The following is a 20451-nucleotide window of genomic DNA, read 5'->3' as shown; positions in this document are numbered from 1 at the left end:
TTTGTTTTCACACATCCCTTAAGAGCTTCACCATGGTGTGCAGAAAGCAATGACGATATGACTTCAGGTTACTTAGATAATGAAAAAAATGTTTTGTTTTTAAATTTTAAACAGAATGGTCATGATTATATTAAAAAGTTTTATTATTTATTTTTAGATTTATGATGATAACATCCTTTTAGTTAAATATTTTGTTTGTTTACTTTATTTTATACTTTTCATTAAAAAGAAATTTAATTGCAGCAATATTTAGAAAAAATAAAGAGTGTTAAAAGTTTACTGTGCTGGATGCTCAACAGCTCATTTTCTAAGAAAAATCCTTATTCTGTAACATGAGCTATCAAAATGTAGGAAGCTCAATTCCTTAGCAGGCACGACGCACCGGGTACGGCGGCTGCAGTACCAGATTTTCACAAAAAATCTCGAAATTTTCCTCTTCGGTTGGTAAAATCGCTTAAATCTCCCCAATCGCTGTACCAGAATTTAAAAGCTTCCGCCGTACCTGCTTAGCTCTGGTTTAGACAGCCCACTTTTTGCCCTGTCTAATCAGACTATGAATTAAAGTGGGCAGAAAGTTGGCTGTCTTAAGTTAATGCATTGCCCTCTTTTGGTTAATGTCAAAGCGGAGGATATTGTGTCTTTAACTTTCTTCAACAATTTTACTTGCAACGCTTGACAATAACAATAGACCAGATAGATGCAACTACTTTATTTGTTTCTAGCGTTTTCAAACTTTTAAAATCAAATTATTTCTGTCTGGGAAGAATTTTTCAATGTAGTATTTGATATTGTGATTTTATTTTTATTTACAGCGAATATAAATAATGATCATATTGCATCAAAATTAATTGAAAAAGTTTTGACTTAGACTTTGTTATGGAAATCAAGAAGTATTTACATATGTTGCTAAATCTTGGGTTGGAAAGAATTGTTTGATGACCAATGATAAAAACTATTGCCATGGTGAAAGGTACCTTGCATTAATTTTTGAATACTTTTAGTGTATACATACCGAGTTTGAATCCCAAGCACTTCCAGGCAGGGTGTTAGGGAAATATGGTGATACACTCTCTATCTTCACTGTTAGTGTAAATTGATTTTTTGGGAGGGTTAGATTTTGCAAACTAAGCATTTATTTTGGTAAGTTTGCCAAATTAAAAATGCACCCCCAAAATAGATAAAAAATATAAACACAAAGTTTTGGGATCTTAAAAAAAATAGAATCTTCAATTATCCACCATGGCCTAATTTTAAGTAGGAAGCTCAATTCCTTAGCTCTGGTTTAGACGGCCCAGTTTTTCCCTGTCTATTCTTATTCTGGATTAAAGTGGGCAGAAAGTTGGCCGTTTTAAATTAATGCATTGCCTTCATTTAATGGTCAACGTCTCAGTTAAACCTTCGGTCTCTTTCTTATTCACCAAATTAAATTTTGCCAAGTCTCCCACATCCCCTTCCTCAGTTTTTTTTGAAAGCCAATCATCCACATGTGGAAAGCTGGTGTATGTTCTGGATAATGGACTGTTCATTAAAAAAACATACCCCCTGCACAAACCTTTTGAAAACAGAAAAAATTATTGTAAATGTGTGGATACCCCTGGAAAATGTGTGATCAATCTGTCGAGAGAAAAAGAATCTCAGCAGATATTTTTCATGTCAATTATTGAATTTGAGTTAGCTCTCCTGCACCCAGTATATCCATGGATCTGGGGTTCATCTGGGATAGACTTATGGCGTGTGTCCAGGGCTCTTTTGAATTTATCGATAGAAATGTTTCTGATGCTCTTTGGCATAGCATTAAAAAGTTTTGCACCTTGCACTGCAAGTGTGCTGTCTCTAAATTTTGATGTTTGGTTCTTTGGAATTGACAGTGTACACATCCGGCCCAGCCGGGGGTTTTCAGTGGTTTTGATACCATTTTACAGTAGGTACAATCTTTTCCATCACCTTCCAGACATACATTATTCTGTAGCGTTCTCTTCGCCTTTGAAGTGAGTAAATTTTTGTCTGTTTTAGACACTCCCAATAATTGTTTGGGGTGCCATTTATCTTTCGTAAGAAGGACTTTTGAATATCTTCAAGTCTCTGAATAAGACCAACTGCATTTGGGCTCCACAGAACGGAGCAATATTCTAATATTGGTATCACCAATGATTTATATAGTACGATCATACAATTTAAAGATCGGGAAGAAAAAGTTCTCAGGATCCAAGATGTTAAGTTTTTAGCCTTTTCGATTATTGCAGTAATTTGCTTCTGAAATGTGCAATTACTGTCCATCAGGATTCCAAGGTCTTTCACAACATCTTTGTTTTCAATCTCAACACCAGACGGTGATGTATAGCTTGTTTGAGTTTTGATTTCATGGTTCTTTCCATAGCGAAAGAGTTCAAATTTTATATCATTCAGCTTCATATTGTTGTCATCCGTCCATTTATATATTCTATCAAGATCATTTTGAAGTAGGACAGCATCTTCTAGAGTTTTGACTTCCTTTGTGGCCCGAGTGTCATCAGCGAAGGATTTGAGAAAGCTGTGCACCACTTCCTTGTCAATATCCCCAATCAATATGAGGAAAATCGAAGGTCCCAAAACACTACCTTGAGGGACTCCTGAAATGACCTGTTGTGATTCAGAAGTGACACCATTCACTAGCACTGATTGTTTTCTCTCTGTTAGGAAGGACTTTAGCCACTGTAATAATTTTCCATCTATTCCTAGTTTCTTTATTTTTCGTAGGACAATTGAATGGTCTACTTTGTCAAAAGCCTTTGAAAAATCTAGGTACACAACATCCGCATTAGCATCTTCGTCCAATATATTTAGTATCATGTCATATTGTTCCAAAAGCTGACTCAAACATGAACGCCAGCTTCTGAATCCATGTTGATTGGGATTGAACAGATTATTTTCATCCATGTGCTTTACAATATGTGCTCTGAGTACTTTTTCAAATATCTTGATGACATGGGATGTTAGGGCCACTGGTCTATAATTTGATGCCAGTGATCTGCTACCTCCTTTGTAGATTGGTGTGATTGTGCATCTTTTAAGTTCGTCTGGGACAAACCCTTTGTCCAAACTTTGTCTCCAGAGGATACAAAGAGGAATAGAAAGTTCTTCTTTGCATTGTTTGAGAAAGGTTGCAGGGAAACCATCGGGACCTGGTGCTGTAGTTTGGGACAGATCGTTGATTGCTTTTATTAAATCATCTTCTGTAACTTGTAGATCTGAAATGATATCTACGTTGACTTCATCATTTTCACTCTGCATTATATCGAATGGTTTTGGTGCACTGAAGACGGAAACATATTGTCTTGACAGAATTTCAGCCATTTCTTTGCTTCGTTGCGTCAATTCACCATTTGTGTTCAGCAGAGGGCCAATTTTCGTTTTTATCTTTGCTTTCTTTCTCGCATAAGCAAAGAAATATTTTGAGTTTTTCTTTATGGAATTGATTGCTATATTTTCAACATAACACTTGGAATCCCTAAATGATTTTTGTAAGTCCTTTTCAATTGTCAAAAGTTCCTTTGTTATTTTAGTCTTCTTTGATTGGGACGTGTATTTTAAAAATTGCTTTGTAATTTTTCTTCTTCTTTTCGTAAGAGAGCGGTGATATCTTTCAACTTTTGATTTCTTCCTGGTATCTTTGGTGTTTTGACTGGTATTCTTCCTCTGCATACGTCCAAACATATTTGATTGATACTTTCAAGAATTTCTTGAGGATCATCACTGTTAAGTTTTACATCCCAGTCAATTTGATTCAAATCTTCTTTTAACTTATTCCAATCAATTTCATCTGAGAAGAAATTCAAAGCGTTGAATTTGGTACGTGGTTCTGGTTTATCATCATTACTAGCAAAATTTTGAACTTTTAGCCTAGTTGATACCATAACAATACTGTGATGTAAGATCTTCATTATTTGTGAAGACAAGGTCTAGGGTGTTCCCATCTTTGTGTGTGGGTTGATTGACATATTGGGACATGAACAACTCGTTCCAAAATCGATTTAGATCATTCAGCATTGATCTTTCTTCCATAGAGCATCCAGTTTTGGGTAGTCCATCAGGCCATGTTGATTTTGGAAGATTGATTGGTACTTTCGCTTCAAACTTGGTATTTTTTTATCATGACCTGAACATTTCCGCTTACTCTCACAAAACTAAACTACAGCTCGTTGTGTTGAGATTACATATTATGTAAAGGTTTAAAACCCGGGGGGGGTACTAGGGTTGGTGAATGAGGGGTATGTGCGGACGGGACCTCCGAAAACCGACCCTTTAGAGAGACCAAATTTGAGTGAAAAAGTGAAAAAGTGAAAGCCTATTTTTGCCTAAGTACCCCCCCCCCCCGGGGTTTAAAACCTTTAATGTATCTGTATCTGTCTTTCAAGGAAAACGAAAGAAGCAGTTTAAGAAGAGATAAATTCTGGAAGTTGTAAAGTAATTATCTTCTACAATTTATTTATTTCAATTTCAGATTTTCTTCAGCATATTTCTACATGTTATCTTATTCATGATATGCACCATTGCAATGTTTTCTGACATTACATCGCGGACCTAATAGCTGATTGGTTGTAAGTGACGTAGAATCAGTCAATACGTCACTTGCAATCAATTAGCTATTGGGCCCGTGGAAGGCATTGCAATGGTGCATATCATGAATTTATATAAAGTATTCAATCAAGAGTAATTCCAATTCATGATATGCACCATTGCAATGTCTTCCAAGAACCCAACAGCTGATTGGTTGTAAGTGACGTATTGACTGATTTTACGTCACTTACAACCAATCAGCTGTTTGGTCCGTGATGTAATGTCAGAAGACATTTCAATGGTGCATATCATGAATTTGTTTATTCATGATATGCACCACTGCAATGACTTTGCGACATTATGCAACTTTTCTGGGTTTTTTTCCACACAATACGTCACTTTTTCTATTGTTTAAGTGACATATTGGGTGGAAAATTCTAAAAGTTCTCAGAAGACTCTCAAGTGGTGCATATCATGAATATATGGTCGTGCTGGTGTAGACATCTTTCCATTATATCAATCCTCTCCCTAGACACGATGGAAGGAATAAAGACACCATGGAAGTATTGTAAATGGAAGATGTCTGGTATATATTGGAATTCATATTATCTCGTGGTATGTATTAAAAAGTAGCAGTATATGTCTCTAAGGGAGAATATATCGATTATGTTAATAACTCTAAGATGGCAGTTTAAGTTTTTCTTTCTCGATTTAACCTTGCTTTACCTCATTTATTTGAAGTATCTTTCGTCTAAAGTAATTTCAATTTGCTTATACTACAGACCCCTATGCTGACGAAGATCTGATCCTATGATTGAAAGAATAAAGGCACCGGGGTATTGTAAATGGAAGATGTCTGGCTATTGGAAATCATATCTCGTGGTATGTTACTTTACTTATTTGATTAATATTAATTACTCAGTGCAGTGTTCGAACCCCCGGGGGGGGGGGCACTGACCTTGACGACCGACAGGGACGTACCGCTGGAGTTTGAAAAGTGGACCCTGTCAAATATGAATATTTGGTAAATTTGGGACCCTGTCAGAAATCTTCAGAGCCTAAAAAAGGGACTTGAAAACTTCTTAAAAGAGGCTTTTCCGTCTCAAATTTTGATATAATTCATCAAAACTTCAAGAATGTGCTAGAATTTGCTCTGTAAATCTAATTTAGGTATAAACTTATTTCTTTTTTTATGATTTTTGTTTGCGAACAGAAAAAAATAAGTTTATACCTAAAATACTGTAAATCCATTTTCCCTTTCAAACGAAAAATCTTGCTTCGACCACTGTTAGGGAGCAGAAAGGGTTTCCAAGGGATAAGATATTGACTTTGGTCATTCAAAATTATTTTCCGTTTTCCCCTGTCAACTCGTATTGTACACTTTGGAGAGCTTGAAAACAAGAGCTATGTAATCTATAAAATAGCTCCTGAAGTAATAGAGATTTTGCCATGAAATTTTCTGTAAATTCCCAACTTTTATTTAGCTTCAAAATAAAAAACAAATTGACACCTAAAAATTTTCACAACTTGAGCATGATGACATCTCTGACAGTAAGGTGTCACAAAAATTGACACTTTTCCAATACAAATTTATTTTTAATGTCAAATATATCGTTTAAACCGTAATTTATTGAATATTTAGGAAAAAATAAGCATTTTAAACTCAGCCAACTTTTTTCTAAAGCCTCCTTGTTAGAATACAATAGCTATTTATAAGAACAAAGGAAATTTTCGGTTTTTGCTCACTTTGGGCATGATGAGTGACGTCATCAAAAAAATTTTTTGTCAAAAATTACCTTACGTGACAAGGATCTTGTGTGCCAAATTTCATCCAAAAAGACCCACTAGATCAAAAGTTAAGGGGTGGTTCAGGAAGAGCCCCCCCCCCCCTAGTTCTGAACCGCCCCTAAAAAAAGCCTAGGTTGAATAGGGTTAATTTAGATACGATCTTGTCCTCCAAATTGAAAATTGCTGAAAATGGTCGACTGTAACTTTTGATCCAAGAAAAGTATGAAATATATGAATACATATTTGAAATCAACGAAGTACAAAGTTTAAAAAAAAGTGTAACGTCAGCATTTTCGGTCCAGTAGAAAGAATCTTCAACATTTTCTCCTTCTATTTTCTTCATAATTTTTTTTAAACTTTTAATCTGCTCAAGATTATCTTTCCAACGGTGTTACTGTTAATTACATCTTTGCTCCTTGAAAAGAAATGTATGAAATCTCGGAACGGATTTAGGGTTGACTTTTCTGACGTTTATCTGACGTTCACAACGTCCATATAACGTTAGATGAACGTCGAACAATGTTGTGCGCCAGCTGGGTCACTGTATCACTACAGTGTCTTGATGTGTTATATTTTGCTTAGAATCTTTACTGTCCATGAAATGGGATCTTCCAGAAAATGTTCGTACATGGAGGGTAGAGGATATAGTGTCTGGGGGGTAGTAGTGAAAAATCTACAAGATTTGACTTGTCTTAGGGGTAAACTTGCTCTGTTTAGGGGTAATTTTGCTCTGTTTGAGGGTAATTTTGAGTGTCCAGGGGGTCAACTAATGCTTGTCCGAGGGGTTAGACTTGCTGTCCGGGGGGTCAAAAGTCACAATACCCGGGCGGTAGGGTAAAAATGTTATATCCTCCAGCCCCTATATTCAATTTTTTTCTGGAAAAGCCGCCAATATGCTGAAGGAAAGAGAAAAGTTTTTCAAAATGTAATTATATAGTAATGGAGGACTTTATAAGTGCTTTTACGTAATTGGATTTAAGCATTTACAATTAAAAAAAGTTGTTTTAAAGATCATTTTCCCTCTATTATGTTATGTTGCTATCATATCCAGCTAGCTTCGATGTTTGATTCGTTTTTTATGCGAGGTAGTTTTAAACAACTTGCTACATCTGATGTTATTTTCCTTGTGTTGCTATTGTTTATTGCTTTATTGTTTATGTACCTTATTTATGAATGGCTTGCATTGATATGAATAAGTGTGCACAAATTGAGTATAATATAGTATAGAGATTTTAATGGTAATTGAATGTTGGGTTTAATGACGTAGCTGAAGATTGCCCAGTTATTCACGATTATCAGGTAGTCTTGATTGTTTTCACTAGGTTCACGGCAAGCCGGCTTGGATATCTAAGTAGTAGAAGTAGTCTGCGACCGCAGTCGGAGGCGCCCGAAGGCTTCTCTTTCGGTAGCAATCTACCCAACGGTAGGGGAGGGTGCCACTCTTTCTCCCTGGGATTGCTCCACTTATCCTTGATCCTTCTAATGATTGCTGAGCATCAAGCAGAGAGGCATCAAGTACCATTTTGGGAATCTTTGGTATGACCCGACTTGGAGTTGAACCCACAACCTTGCGCACCGTTAGTTGGATGTTCTACCACTGCACTGCAGTCGCTAAAACGGATATCTAAGACAACTGAACAGATTATTGAGAGAAGTCGTGACTTGAACCAGGTTCTATAAGATTTACAGGTTTTTATCAAGACATATTGAGCCTATTAAATTAGCCTGATAAGATCACCATAACAAACATCTTCAATTTTTTTGAAAAGTTATTTCAAATTTCAAATAAAAAGTTAATCCTCAATGTCTACCAAAGGATTGTAGATAGAGCCAAAAAAATGATGGAAATTAATGTATTAAATTTAATATAATTTTTTCGCGACTTTCAGATAAGAAGTTTGTATTGATAAAAAATTGAATTTAATAAAATGACGCCACGAAAGAATTTGAGAAAAAGAAACATTGTTTCCAAGTTTTTGAAAAAATTGATAATTTTTATCATTTTTTCTTAACTATGGAAGTCGATGAAATTAATTCTTTTTGTCTCGAATTTTATCCCTTTTTTTTCTATTTTTATTAAAAATTTAAAAATAAAAATAAATTAAATTTTCAAAAAGATCACTCAGGAAAATTCCCATGTACAGTTTTGATCCCTCTGTGAATGATCGGTATCTACCAAATGAACCAGTAATGGTTAGAGCCAGAAACTGAACTAATCAAAGTTTAATAAGTGTAAAAACATCATAATTCTCAGTAGTTAGCGATCTACAATCATTGTTGAAATATATTGAGAATTTCGCTTATTTTAACGTTTTTCAAGATTTAAAGATCCGGCAAGAAGGTCGATTTTGGGCTATCTCTTTAATTTGATCGAATATTTCAATTTAGGAGAGGTTGGCAGACTTCCAGGCTATATTCTGAGCCTTATTGGACTATTTTTGAGTCTTAAGTCTAGCGTTAAAACTCTACCCTTCCAACCTACTTTAGGGCACTTACAAATCGATTGTGGTTTCAAAACCTCCCGGTGAATTTCCCTTTTTTCTCAAATATTATGACCTTGGTTGTAGTAATCGTTTTTATGAGCACAATTATTATATAAGAACAACAAGGCTTAAAAATCGGCAAAAAATAAGAACAATTTAAGAACAGTGCTGAGCTTTGAATGACTGCTAATCAATTTAAAGGGTAAAATAATCTAGTAGTTTAAAAGCCACAATTTGCCCTTACAGTAAGAACAAAATGAGAACAATTCAAAAGAAGAATAGAAAAGCCTCACCAAAAATTTTCTGGTTCTTATAAAAAAACCTTAATTCAAAGTAATCCTTTAAATGTTTTTACCGTAATATTTTTATTGATCTAATAATTTCAACAATCAGCTCTCAATCCAATTTGTATTTCATGTTACAAAAAAGACTTTTATTGCTTTACAAGGCATGGAAAACCTCCATGTTTCTATCTGCTCTATTTCAAATTATTTTTAAATGCCTAAATAGACACCTAGTTGGAATCTATATCTAAGTATTAAAGGCCGATCGATAGTTATGATTTCGTTTATATTTCTTTTAGGAGTTATATTTATTTGTTTGCTCGATTACAACTTATTTTAGAAATTCCCAAGTAGACAAAGAATCTATATCTAAGTATTAAAATAATAAGTATTAAAATAGTTAGTTATGATTTTTTGTATATTTCTTTTAGGAGTTATATTTAATTGTTTGCTCGATTACAACTTATTTTAGAAAGCCCCAATACAGAAATCCCATTCATGTTTAATGATGGCCCTGCTGAGACCCAGCTGGCACACAACGTTGTTTCAACGTCCATCTAATGTTCACAACGTCCATATAACGTTAAGTGAACGTTGAAACAACGTTGTGTGCCCTGCTGAGAAGTTTCATTATCCTACAAAGAACACAAGAGCTTTTTTTTTCAAACAAAAAATTTCAAAATATGTTTTAAGACAGGTTCATATTATGGAACATATGATTTATTCAGGGTTAGATAAGATTTTAATAATCCTTTTTTTCTGAGGTTCAAACGAACCGTAGACTTAAAACTGAAAAAAAGCCAGGTTTTTGCTTAAAACTTTCCCCGTTTGTCTATAAGAAATATTCATTCATGATTTATCCCGTATACGTTTTTGTATAAGAACTTCGATGGCTAAAATATCAAGAACAAAATAATACTCACAAAATGTGGAATATACTTTAAAGGGACATAACAGTACTTGCGAAATTTGTAAACAAACTGTATGCAGCGGATACAAAATCAAAACAAATGTCACATGTCAAAATAAAAAATCAAACCAAATATGGCTAATTTTGATTGTTCAATTGTTTTACAAGTTTGTTTTGGACACGTGATTTTAATTGTTCTCTTTGATAACACGTGGTTCGCGCAATGTTTACATTTTACTACTTTAATGTCCCTTTAAGGGCAGAAACTTTCGCGTTTTTCGCGTTTTTCGCGTTTTTGGCATTTTTTCGCGGAAGTTTCTACCAGGTAAGAAATTAAACAAGAAATTCGCGAAAGTTAATTTCGCGAAAATTGAACATTCACAAAAAACGGCGAAAGTTTCTTCCGTAAATTTTCTTCAAAAAGTAAAAATCGCGAAACTTAAATCTGCGAAATTTCGCGACTTTTCGGTCTCGCGAAACTTTCTGCCCGCGAAACTTTCTGCCCTTAAAGTAATAACATTTTAAGAACATTTTTAGGCTTAATACTTAAAATTCTATCAATATCCTAAAGCTTTAAAAATTTTGGATTTTTGAAAAACGAAAAACGTGTGAAGCAAATTTTCCGAAATAATCTGTTTCCCTTAAAATTCATCACCAGGTCACGCCAGATTATTGAAGTTTTAGATCTTCTTTTATTTCACTCTCAAATTTGAGGCATTTAATTTAATTTTGCTTCAAGAACAAAATGTAAGGATTGCCACAGCCACATATTTATTTGGAATTGCATCTTTAAAACCCTAAAAATGTCTTTTAACTTTTTGGGTTTGCAACCCGAGAATACCACCTTTTCGACCGTAGCCGCTAATTTCCGCGCGGGCATTTTTTGTCCGCTTTATCACACTAAAACCATCCCAGACCTTTTTTGCACCTATAGACAATAGAAAAATGCGTCAAAAAAGGATTGGATCGAGTTTAGTGAGATAAAAGTGGCACGAGCCTGACCGCGCGATTACGATCGAAAAGGTGTATAAAAATATTCCTACTTTCAACATTTAGTGATAACAAGAAATTTGAGATTCGGTTGTAGCGGTTCTTACAAAAAAAGATGCTTTTGAGGTATTGTTTCTTATAAAAAAAGTGCATATTCAGCATTCCCAATGGCTTGTTTGTGTGGTTTTGTTATCCGTTCTCCTCTTAACATTCCAATGTGGGATTATTCCTATAGAAAAACAAGAGTTCTTCCAAAAAAAAACCATTCTTCAATTTTTTCATTATCTGAAATTTCATTTTCTCTCCAAATTTTATGTTTTTGTTTTCGAAGTACAAACACACTTCATACTACTTAATAGAAGCAAAGGGGACATTATTTGGAAATTTTTAAGAGAATAGAAAAATTTCTAATATTTCTAGACTAGTTTTTTTCATACAACATTTACTTTATTTTTGTTTGCAAAAAACTATATAGTCTATTTTTGCAAAATCTTATACATCGCAGGTCTGTTTTAGTCCATTCTTTATAATTTCTCTTTTTCTTTTGAATTGGGTACATTTCATTTTAGAAAAACCTTATAAAAAATAGAAAAACTTTCGAAATTACTTAGAGGGGGCACTTGGCTTAAATTTTGTAAATCCATTCTGGGAAATCTCTTTAGGGAAATTTTCAAAACAGTTAGTTCATAAAAGACTTCTCACCGCTGTTTGTTCGTTGTATATGGTTACTTGCATGAAAAGAAGTGATAGAGGATTTTGATACTTTTTATGGTTCGTGGCTATGAATTTTTTTACTTTCAAATTTTACTAGCATTTGCTTTTTGCTGATTCTTCATGGCATTCGATGCTTTTATAGTTCCTCTCATTAGCAATACATTTATACACCTCCTTCTCACAGACCCACTGGGAACCCTTCCCACTGGTAAATTGGACAAAAATACCCCGGTGGGAAATTATCATCCAATATTTGTCCCCACTGATGATAATCAAATAAACCATTCCTCGCAGCAAAATATTATTCTATTTTTTCCCCTCCCCACCGAATTTTCTGACTTGAAAACAAAAGTATTAAAAATTCCCAGCCTTAAAAAATTTGGGAATATCAAACTCCGTAGAGTTTCAGTACGATATTTTTATCCCCACTGGATGGAAAAATCATTCATGGTCTGTGAGAAGGGGGTGTATTTATCAAACTTTGCATCTTTAACTCTTTCCATAACCACCAAGAAAAATTCCAGGCTTTTCTGCATAATTTTTTTCTCGACTGCCGTAGATTTGTTGTCCTAATTCAAAAGTTTGTCACACTGAAATTATTTTTGGCCACTGTCCAAGCACTGCTTTTGGTTATACTCTATTATACCTTGTGGGTGGTGTATATTGACTCTTGCTTTTAAAGGAGGTTCGGTTTTGGTCTATCAAGGTCAAAATAATTTCAAATGTTTTGGTTATATTAGACATGACAAGACAAATCACTATCTAAAAAATAAACCCAAAAGCCGAAGACAAAAGGATTTTTGCCGAAAAGAGTTTACCTTAACGGCTGTAAACTCCGTGCGTATAATATGTTCTCGCCGTATAATATTTTCTCCGTAACGGACGATAACGGACGATAACATCGTCTAGACATTACATTGCATGTAGTACAATTTTCTAATCCAATTGCATCGAATAAGCTCAAGACAAGGGAGGTTTGGTTTACTTTAATCGGATTAACTTTCGCGAGATTAAATTTTGCGATTTCGCGAATTTTTGCCATTTTCGCGAAATTAAAACTCGCGAAAACGCGTGTCCTGACTTGCGAAATTAAATCCACCACAAAATTTTTTAAATCGCATTTTCGATGGAGAAAACAGTCTGGACTTTGGTCTCCAGGCTTATTCGCAAAATTAAATCCAAGCGAAATTTTTCAAAACTCTGACTCCGAAATTAAATCCAGTTAATTTTTTTCTCTCGCGAAATTTAATCCAATTAAAGTAACATTTGGACACATGAATATACAGATTTTTTTGATTCCCTGATAGGTTCTTATGTTGGCTTTTTAGCCTCCAATACCCGAACTATTCCCGATCGGGGGCTATTGGTAACAGTGGTCAAACCAAGTTTTTTTGTCCTAGTCTTAAAACGGATTTTACATAGAAATTTAGCACATAAGCTTAAAATTTCGGTGAATTATACTGAATTTCGAGATGAAAAACCTCTTTACTAACTTCAATAAGGTGGAAATCCGTCTCAGACGAAAAAAAGTTTGCGCACTGTGGTAAGCCACACCAAAAGATTTTACCTGCTCGGTACGGTCGAAATTTCCTTACATTCGCTGCTCTCAGGTGTTAAGTTCAATAGAGATAATGAGCTCTTTCTTGATATGCTATGCATAATACAATTTTAGCCGCTTTGAATAAAGTCATGGTCTGGATATCTAGACTTTAGACTACTATTTGTTGTTGTGATGCTTTTGGTTTACTTAGATCATCTGCAATTGGCGCCGAAATTTTGGGTATTTTAACGTTTTTCAGAATTTAAGATCGGGCGAGAATTGCAGTTTCAGTACTTCCACTTTGTTTTATTGGATTTTTCGATTTGGGAGGGTTAAGTGGCTTCCAGGCTATATATTCTCAGCCTTATTGGAACATTTTTGAGCTTTTAGATCCTGAGATTCTAAGGTCCTAAGACTTAAGTCTAATGTTAAAACTCTACTTTCTGTCCCGGCATGGATCTTTTGGATTTAAATAAAATTCTAGAATTATGGATTGGTTATGTAAAAGAATTACATAATAAGTTTTTGCGAAATTGTTATCCTTACAGTGACCAAATTGGTGAAAATTGAACCTTAGAGCAAATTTTCGAAAAATTTCCTATAAAATAACCTAGAGTTGTCACTTTCAACGTTTTTCACCCTTAGAAAGACCTTCAACTTTGAAGTTTAAAACCCGACCCTTATCGTCCGCACATGCCAATCACCTATTTTTGCTTAAGAATCCCCCTCCCCCCTGGCTGTATACCAAAGTAAGGTGTATCTTTTTGACGTGACATTATGAAAAAGTCGTAATCCTTTTGATAGAAGGGAAGTGTACAAACTTTCAATTTGGAGTGAATAAAAGAAATTGTAATTAATTGAACACAGATATCCTGCAAAGTTCGTACTTAAGATTAGGCTTCTGCTCATCCTCTAGCGAAAAAAGTTTCTTATAGAGATTAGCTTATAAAATGAAATAGACAACAGTTATCTCTCTTATTAGAACTTGTATGATTATAAGAAATTCTTGGCGTTATGAATCAAATCTGATACTTTTGGATAAAAAATATCTCTTTTGGACGATATCATCGTCCGTTGAAATGATAGTAAACGCTGAAAAAATATGTATGCGCGCGTAGTTTACAGCCAGTTTACGGTAAAAACAGCGCTATGGTTAGAGTTTGATTAAACACGGTAAACACCCTCATTACTGTTTACTCTGCCCTGGATTTACCACCGTTTCTCAAATTTATACTGCCTCCTAAATTATTCCCTTTTTAGTGACCTTGTGTAGACGATAGGATCGCCTATGACTCTTTATGTTATGATGAGTTGATTATCATCACTTCGACAAGGAACTGTTCAAATTTTCTGCACAATATAAAGGAGAGAAATCAGTTAGCATTGCATCTCAAAGTTGTGATTTGAAACGCAGTTGAGAACCATGAAAATATCGATGGCCCGGGGGGGGTGCTACCCTTGCCGACTGACGGGGTTGTTCCGCTGAGGTTCGAAAAATGGACCCTACGTGGGACTCGTTTTTTCAGAAATTTTGCCGAAATTTGCGAAAAAAGTGACGCTGAATGGGACTGATTTTTATATTTTGGTGTTATTGCGCCCCCTACCTGGGACTCGTGGATGTTAAAAAAGGTACCCTAGCCAGCGGCGCATCCCCGTTATCCATTTCGCCCTAGTACCCCCCCCCCCCCGCCAGGATCGATGGTAGCATACTTTTTATCGAGTTGTGGCGCTTGAATATGATTGGGTCGAGTTAGACGGGTTGATAAATGCTACTTATTTTCACTTCACATACTCGACAACTGGCACACAACGTTGTTTCAACGTTCATCTAACGTTCACAACGTCCATATAACGTTAGATAAACGTTGAAACAACGTTGTGTGCCAGCTGGGTCGACATCCTTTGAGACTAAACCCCTCTCCGTCAATTTTAGGCGGAAGTGCTGTTAGACACCCCTTTCCCACAGCTTCGGTGGAACTTCTTTCCTCAGTGGGGATAAAAATTCCTATTGAAATCCCAATGGGGATAGAAATTCTATTGTTCCAAGGCTAAAAAACGCAGAGGAATGTTGTTGTAGTGCAATTTTTAAACATGGAATTTCGAGTGGGGATGTAATTAAAGTCAATATCCCAGTGGGGCTGAAATTCAAGGATATTTTCCCACCGGGGACGAAATTTTTGCTTAATTTTCCAGTGGGGCTGGGATCCCAGTGGGGTGTTGTTAATGTTAGGTGTTTTTGGGAAAAAGTGAATTCTAAGTATACCGGAAATTATTTGATAATCCTAGCATATATAGAGCTTTTTAGTGTGTTGCGTGACCTCTTGCCCAAAGATGATGACCTTTTGACTGTAATTTCTCTTTCTAATTTCTTTTATATAAGAATGCACGCTATACAGTGATTAGTATTAAAAGAATTATAAGTTTTAGTAGAAAGTTCTTATAAAAGGTTGTACAGTTGAAATGTTAAGTATGATTTATTAAGAAACTGTGCCGTGCATTTTGTAGCAAAAAACGTCAAACATTGAGTTTTTTTGAGAGAAATTATACTCTATTTTGTATCTATCTTGATGAGTCTATCTTTCGGTCGCTCGCTATTTTATTAATGGTTTGTTCTTTTTTTTTTGAGCGCGTGTTTTTTGATTTATGGTTATGTGGTATTTAGTCAGCCACTGTGGTGATATTTAAGTGTGATGGAATAAATTTGTGGTGTGTGGTTGTTTTTTTATGTTTTTTTTTTTTTTTTGGGGGGGGGGTCTTTTTCTTAGTCTTGATTATACTGTCTTTTTTCAATTACAGTTGACGCTCTCTAATTCGATCTTTAAGGGGAATTGGATTTTCATCAAATTAGGGAGCCTATATCGAATAAGGGAGCGTCGTTTATGAGAGTTTCTTGTTGACGGGAACTTTAAATTTTATCGAATAAGGGAGCCTATCGAATAATAGAACGTCGAATAAGAGAGCGTCGTTTATGAGAGTTTCTTGTTGGCGGGAACTTTAAATTTTATTGAATAAGGGAGCCTATCGAATAGTAGAACGTCGAATAAGAGAGCGTCAGCTGTAGTCACATTCTGTAACAAATATAATAATTAATTTTGGTATGGGTTGACGGTTTCAGACTAATGGCTTTCTCTATTGTCTTTCACTCAATTAAGCGCATTCTGTAGCAGTTATAATAATTTTGGCAAGCGTTAAAACGGTATTAGGCTTCTGGCGTTTTGGAATTTGAATTGTTATTTTTTGTTAATATTATCATTTTGGCATGAAAGTAAACATTATGTTGGGAATTCTGGGATTTTGGAAGGTTTAAAGAAGTGTTATTTTGATACCTAATTTTCTGAAATTAATTATTCATGACAAATAACTAAACTTTTTTTAAATTCTTTATCTTGGTAACGAAGTGATGGGACCCACTAGATCTCAGTCCCTGCCCCTGTTCTCACCCCAGCCTCTTGTTGGCTTTGTGATATTTCAGTTTTCTCTTGACAAGTTGCAAGCCTTTTTCTGTTGCCGTAGCTATAATATACGTTTTTTTAAAAGAACATCCAAAAAATTTGAAGCCTTCAGATGTTCTTAACATGATTTTATTGTCCCCAATTTTTACGTATTTGTAGAAAATGGCTGTTTTTGAGTCCGCGAAGCCTTAAAATGTTCTTAACTAACTATAACTATAACATGTTCTTAACATTTTGGCCATCGAAGCCTTATGTTCTTATATAGTTTGTTCTTATAAAAAACATGTACTTAATTTTAAGCATGATATTGTATTTGCAAGTACAATACCTGAAGAATTCATTCTAATTGATGAATAATTCTATGATTAATTTACTTAGCTACGCTGAATATAATATATACTTTCCAAATTACAAGCATCCAATTTCCTTTTCAAAATTGCTAGATGGCCCTTTCAAAACACGTAAAATTGTCATCAATGATTTTTAATTATCATTTGGCTGCGCTTTGCTAATGTCAAAACATTTCAACTTGAACTTTCGCCTACTTTAACCTTCTGGCATAATGTATGTAAAGAAGGAGTTTTTGTATGTAATATCCCAGCTGGCACATAACGTTTTTTCGACGCCTATCTAACGTTCACAACGTCCATATAACGTTAGATGGGTGTTGAAACAACGTTGTGTACCAGCTGGGATTGGATAAAGCGACAATAGTGCAAAAATAGAGTTTTCGGATATGGTGCGAAAGGTCGTGGGATCTATCTACGGTCGGGTCATATGATAGTCATTATAAAACACTGGTCTGGAAGGCTTTTGTCTCTTTTTATTTTTAAAAGATGGAGCTTACGTGCCAAAATCGATTTATTTCGCAAACTTTTTGATCATGTGATTTGAAAATAGACCAATCCCAAGAGAAGATTTTGGTAACGTGATCAAAAAGTATGCAAATCGCAACCTGTCTTTTGTTTGTAACAAAAGAAAATTGAACAAAAAACTAAAACAATACATTGCCAGACCGGGGTTTTTTATAATGACTATGGTCATATCAAAGACTTCGTACTTAGTACAAAAATGGTATTGTATGGCTCTCTACTTGGTGCTCAGCAATACATCTTTTAGGTGCGACAAAAAGACTGGGATGGTTTTAGGGTGGTAAAACGGACAAAAAAATGTCCCTGCGTCAATTGGTGGCTACGATCAAAAAGGTGTATTAGAAAGAAGAATCAACCCAGCTGGCACACAACGTTGTTTCAACGTTTATTTAACGTTCACAACGTCCATATAACGTTAGATGAACGTTGAAACAACGTTGTGTGCCAGCTGGGAAGGGTATGTAGAGCAATCCAGGGAAAAAAAGTCATGCTCTCTTTCGAAAGAAGGATTTTTTATTTCTGAATCGATTTTGATTGGATATTACACGAAAATGCATGTCTATTAAATGTTTAATTACGTTTGCGGCTAATTCTCACCCATTTGTCAAACAATTTTGTTTTAATTATATGTTGGTCAATCATGGTTCTGCCCCTTTCGGTAACCGCAAATTTGTTCACTCTCCGATGGTGTGCTGTTATAGAGGAGACTGGTATACACCCGTATTTTTTCATCTCACATCTCCGTGGTTGAAATTGGGCTTTTCCATAGAAAGATATTTTACCCCCGCTGTTGAGGATATTGATTTTTCGAAGTATCGAACCCTCTGGATATCCTACTTTATTAGTAAAGACACCCTGGATATCCACTCTTGAAAATATCCTCTTTATAAAGATGCTTACCCCTGGATATCGTATTTTTTACTTGAAAAGACACTTTACCCCCTGGATATCTGCTCTCTTGTAGATATTTAACCTCCTGGATATCCAGCTAGATAGAACAATAATGCCCCGTTCGGGAAAAAAATTATAAAATAAATCAGTAGTTAAACGCTTCATACAAGGTATGTGTGAGTAATAGACCTTATCGGAGTTTTTGATTTTTCTAAAAAAGCGATGCATTGTGGGATTGTTTCCAGTGTATTACAATAGAATTCCCTCGAGAAATTCCTAAGACATTTCTATTGTAGTACACTCGAAACAATCCCACAATGCATCGCTTAGAAAAATCAAAAACTCCGATAAGGTCTATACTTCTCGATTATCATGAATATCTGCTCTCCATCTTGTGTGTTTTCATTGGAACTGCAACTGTTTCAAGATTTCTAATTACTTTAAATACTTACATTGCGTAAGACTATTAATACTATCGAATGCCGGACCCCCATAGCGTAACTTGATTTCGATCATGAGCTTGTTACTGTCACAATGTTTTCGAAGATTGATTTTTTTTTTATGGACTTTAGATCATCTAGTTTGGAACTTTTTATCTATGGAAATTTGTTGATCAACCTGCAATATATATACAATCACGGTTGAAATATATTGAGAATTTCGGTTATTTTAACGTTTTTCAAGATTTAAAGTTCCGGCGAGAAAGTCGTTTTTGGGCTTTACCCTTCCAACCTACTTTAGAGCACTTACAAATTGATTGTGGTTTCAAAACTTCCCGGTGAATTTATTCCCTTTTTTCTCAAATATTATGACCTTGATTGTAGCTACTAGAGTATAATCAGAGTATAATTACAATTTTCACAACTCTAGAACAGGATTCTGGTATGATTTTAAACTCCCGGCGAGGGAACTAAGTTTGCGAGGTGACGAGTATGTTCGAATTAAAGTTCGAAAATCAACCATGAGATGACATTTTAGAAGTCGAAAGTCGTGAGTAGATTTTGTTTTATGGATTTCAAACCAACCATGAGATGGGCACTTTCGATTTCTTTACCGATGACAACATTTGCCGACATGGGCACTTTGCCGGGTAGTTCAAGCTTTAATTGGACAGAGAGTGTGTTCAAAACAAATATAACGTTTTTTTATGAACCGGGTCTTTTCAGGTGGTTTCCATCTGCGAAATATTAAACTTTTAGAAATGTCAGACTTTGTACATTTACAGTATCAACTACTATGATACCAAATATAATTTTCAGACTTGTTCTCTATCTTTTGAACTTCTTTTTTCTCTATGAGAGTTAAGCCTCCCGGCTATCAATTACAAATTTTGACATTAAGCTGGGATTTGTAATTTGTATTATAAATATGCTCATCATCATCAATTTAAGACTGCCATCTTAACAAAACTAACTTTTTTTTCTTTACGTTGAAAAGTCTCTCTGATATTTTTGATTGATCGAGACAAAACTCATGCCTGATTCTTTCTTAACATTGAAAGGTCTCGTACATTTTCTTGGCTTATAAAGGCAACTTTTGACTGTATTCTTCGAGATGCAGTAAATTTTGCTAATTTTAACTTTTGATATTCGAACTTTTTTTGATATCCTATTATTCGAAATAGTTTACGATCCCCGTCAAGGAGAAATGCAATAAAACTTTTAGTTAACGGGCACTCTAAAAGGCGGCCCAGCCCGTTTCCTCGATGATGTCTGCTAATTGGAGGTTCCACTGTACTCATAAATTTCTCTAATTTAAGTTTCTCTGTTTCTCGAAAAATTAGTATCGAATTCGAATACACGGGTTTCGATCGAATTAGATCTATTTTTGGCTCCGTGTAATTTACACGAAAAAATATCAAGTAAATCTTGCATAATATGTTAATTTGCTCGGTTTTTGATCCAATCGGAGAGGATGTTTACTGTACTCGACGATATTTATTCCCGAGAATTGTAGGTATAACCTCGAAACCGGTGTATTGGCAAAGAATC

The 20451-nt window shown here is 35.0% G+C and overlaps 1 protein-coding gene across 1 annotated transcript in view; it reads left to right on the top strand.

The window, feature by feature from the left end:
- Positions 1–5068: 5068 nt before the first annotated feature.
- The window catches only part of LOC136805583 (tyrosine-protein kinase transmembrane receptor Ror-like), a 49144-nt gene continuing 33761 nt past the window's right edge, over positions 5069–20451 (top strand). Inside the window, exon 1 of the mRNA XM_067062147.1 lies at positions 5069–5418. The gene's annotated coding sequence lies outside the window, so the exon portion shown is untranslated. The remainder of the gene's footprint in view (positions 5419–20451) is intronic.

Source organism: Clytia hemisphaerica, unplaced genomic scaffold, assembly GCF_902728285.1.
Source record: "Clytia hemisphaerica strain Z4C2 unplaced genomic scaffold, Clytia hemisphaerica genome assembly, whole genome shotgun sequence".
Classification (NCBI taxonomy): domain Eukaryota; kingdom Metazoa; phylum Cnidaria; class Hydrozoa; order Leptothecata; family Clytiidae; genus Clytia; species Clytia hemisphaerica.
The sequence above is the reverse complement of the archived record's forward strand: the minus strand, read 5'-3'. Positions and strand labels throughout refer to the sequence as shown.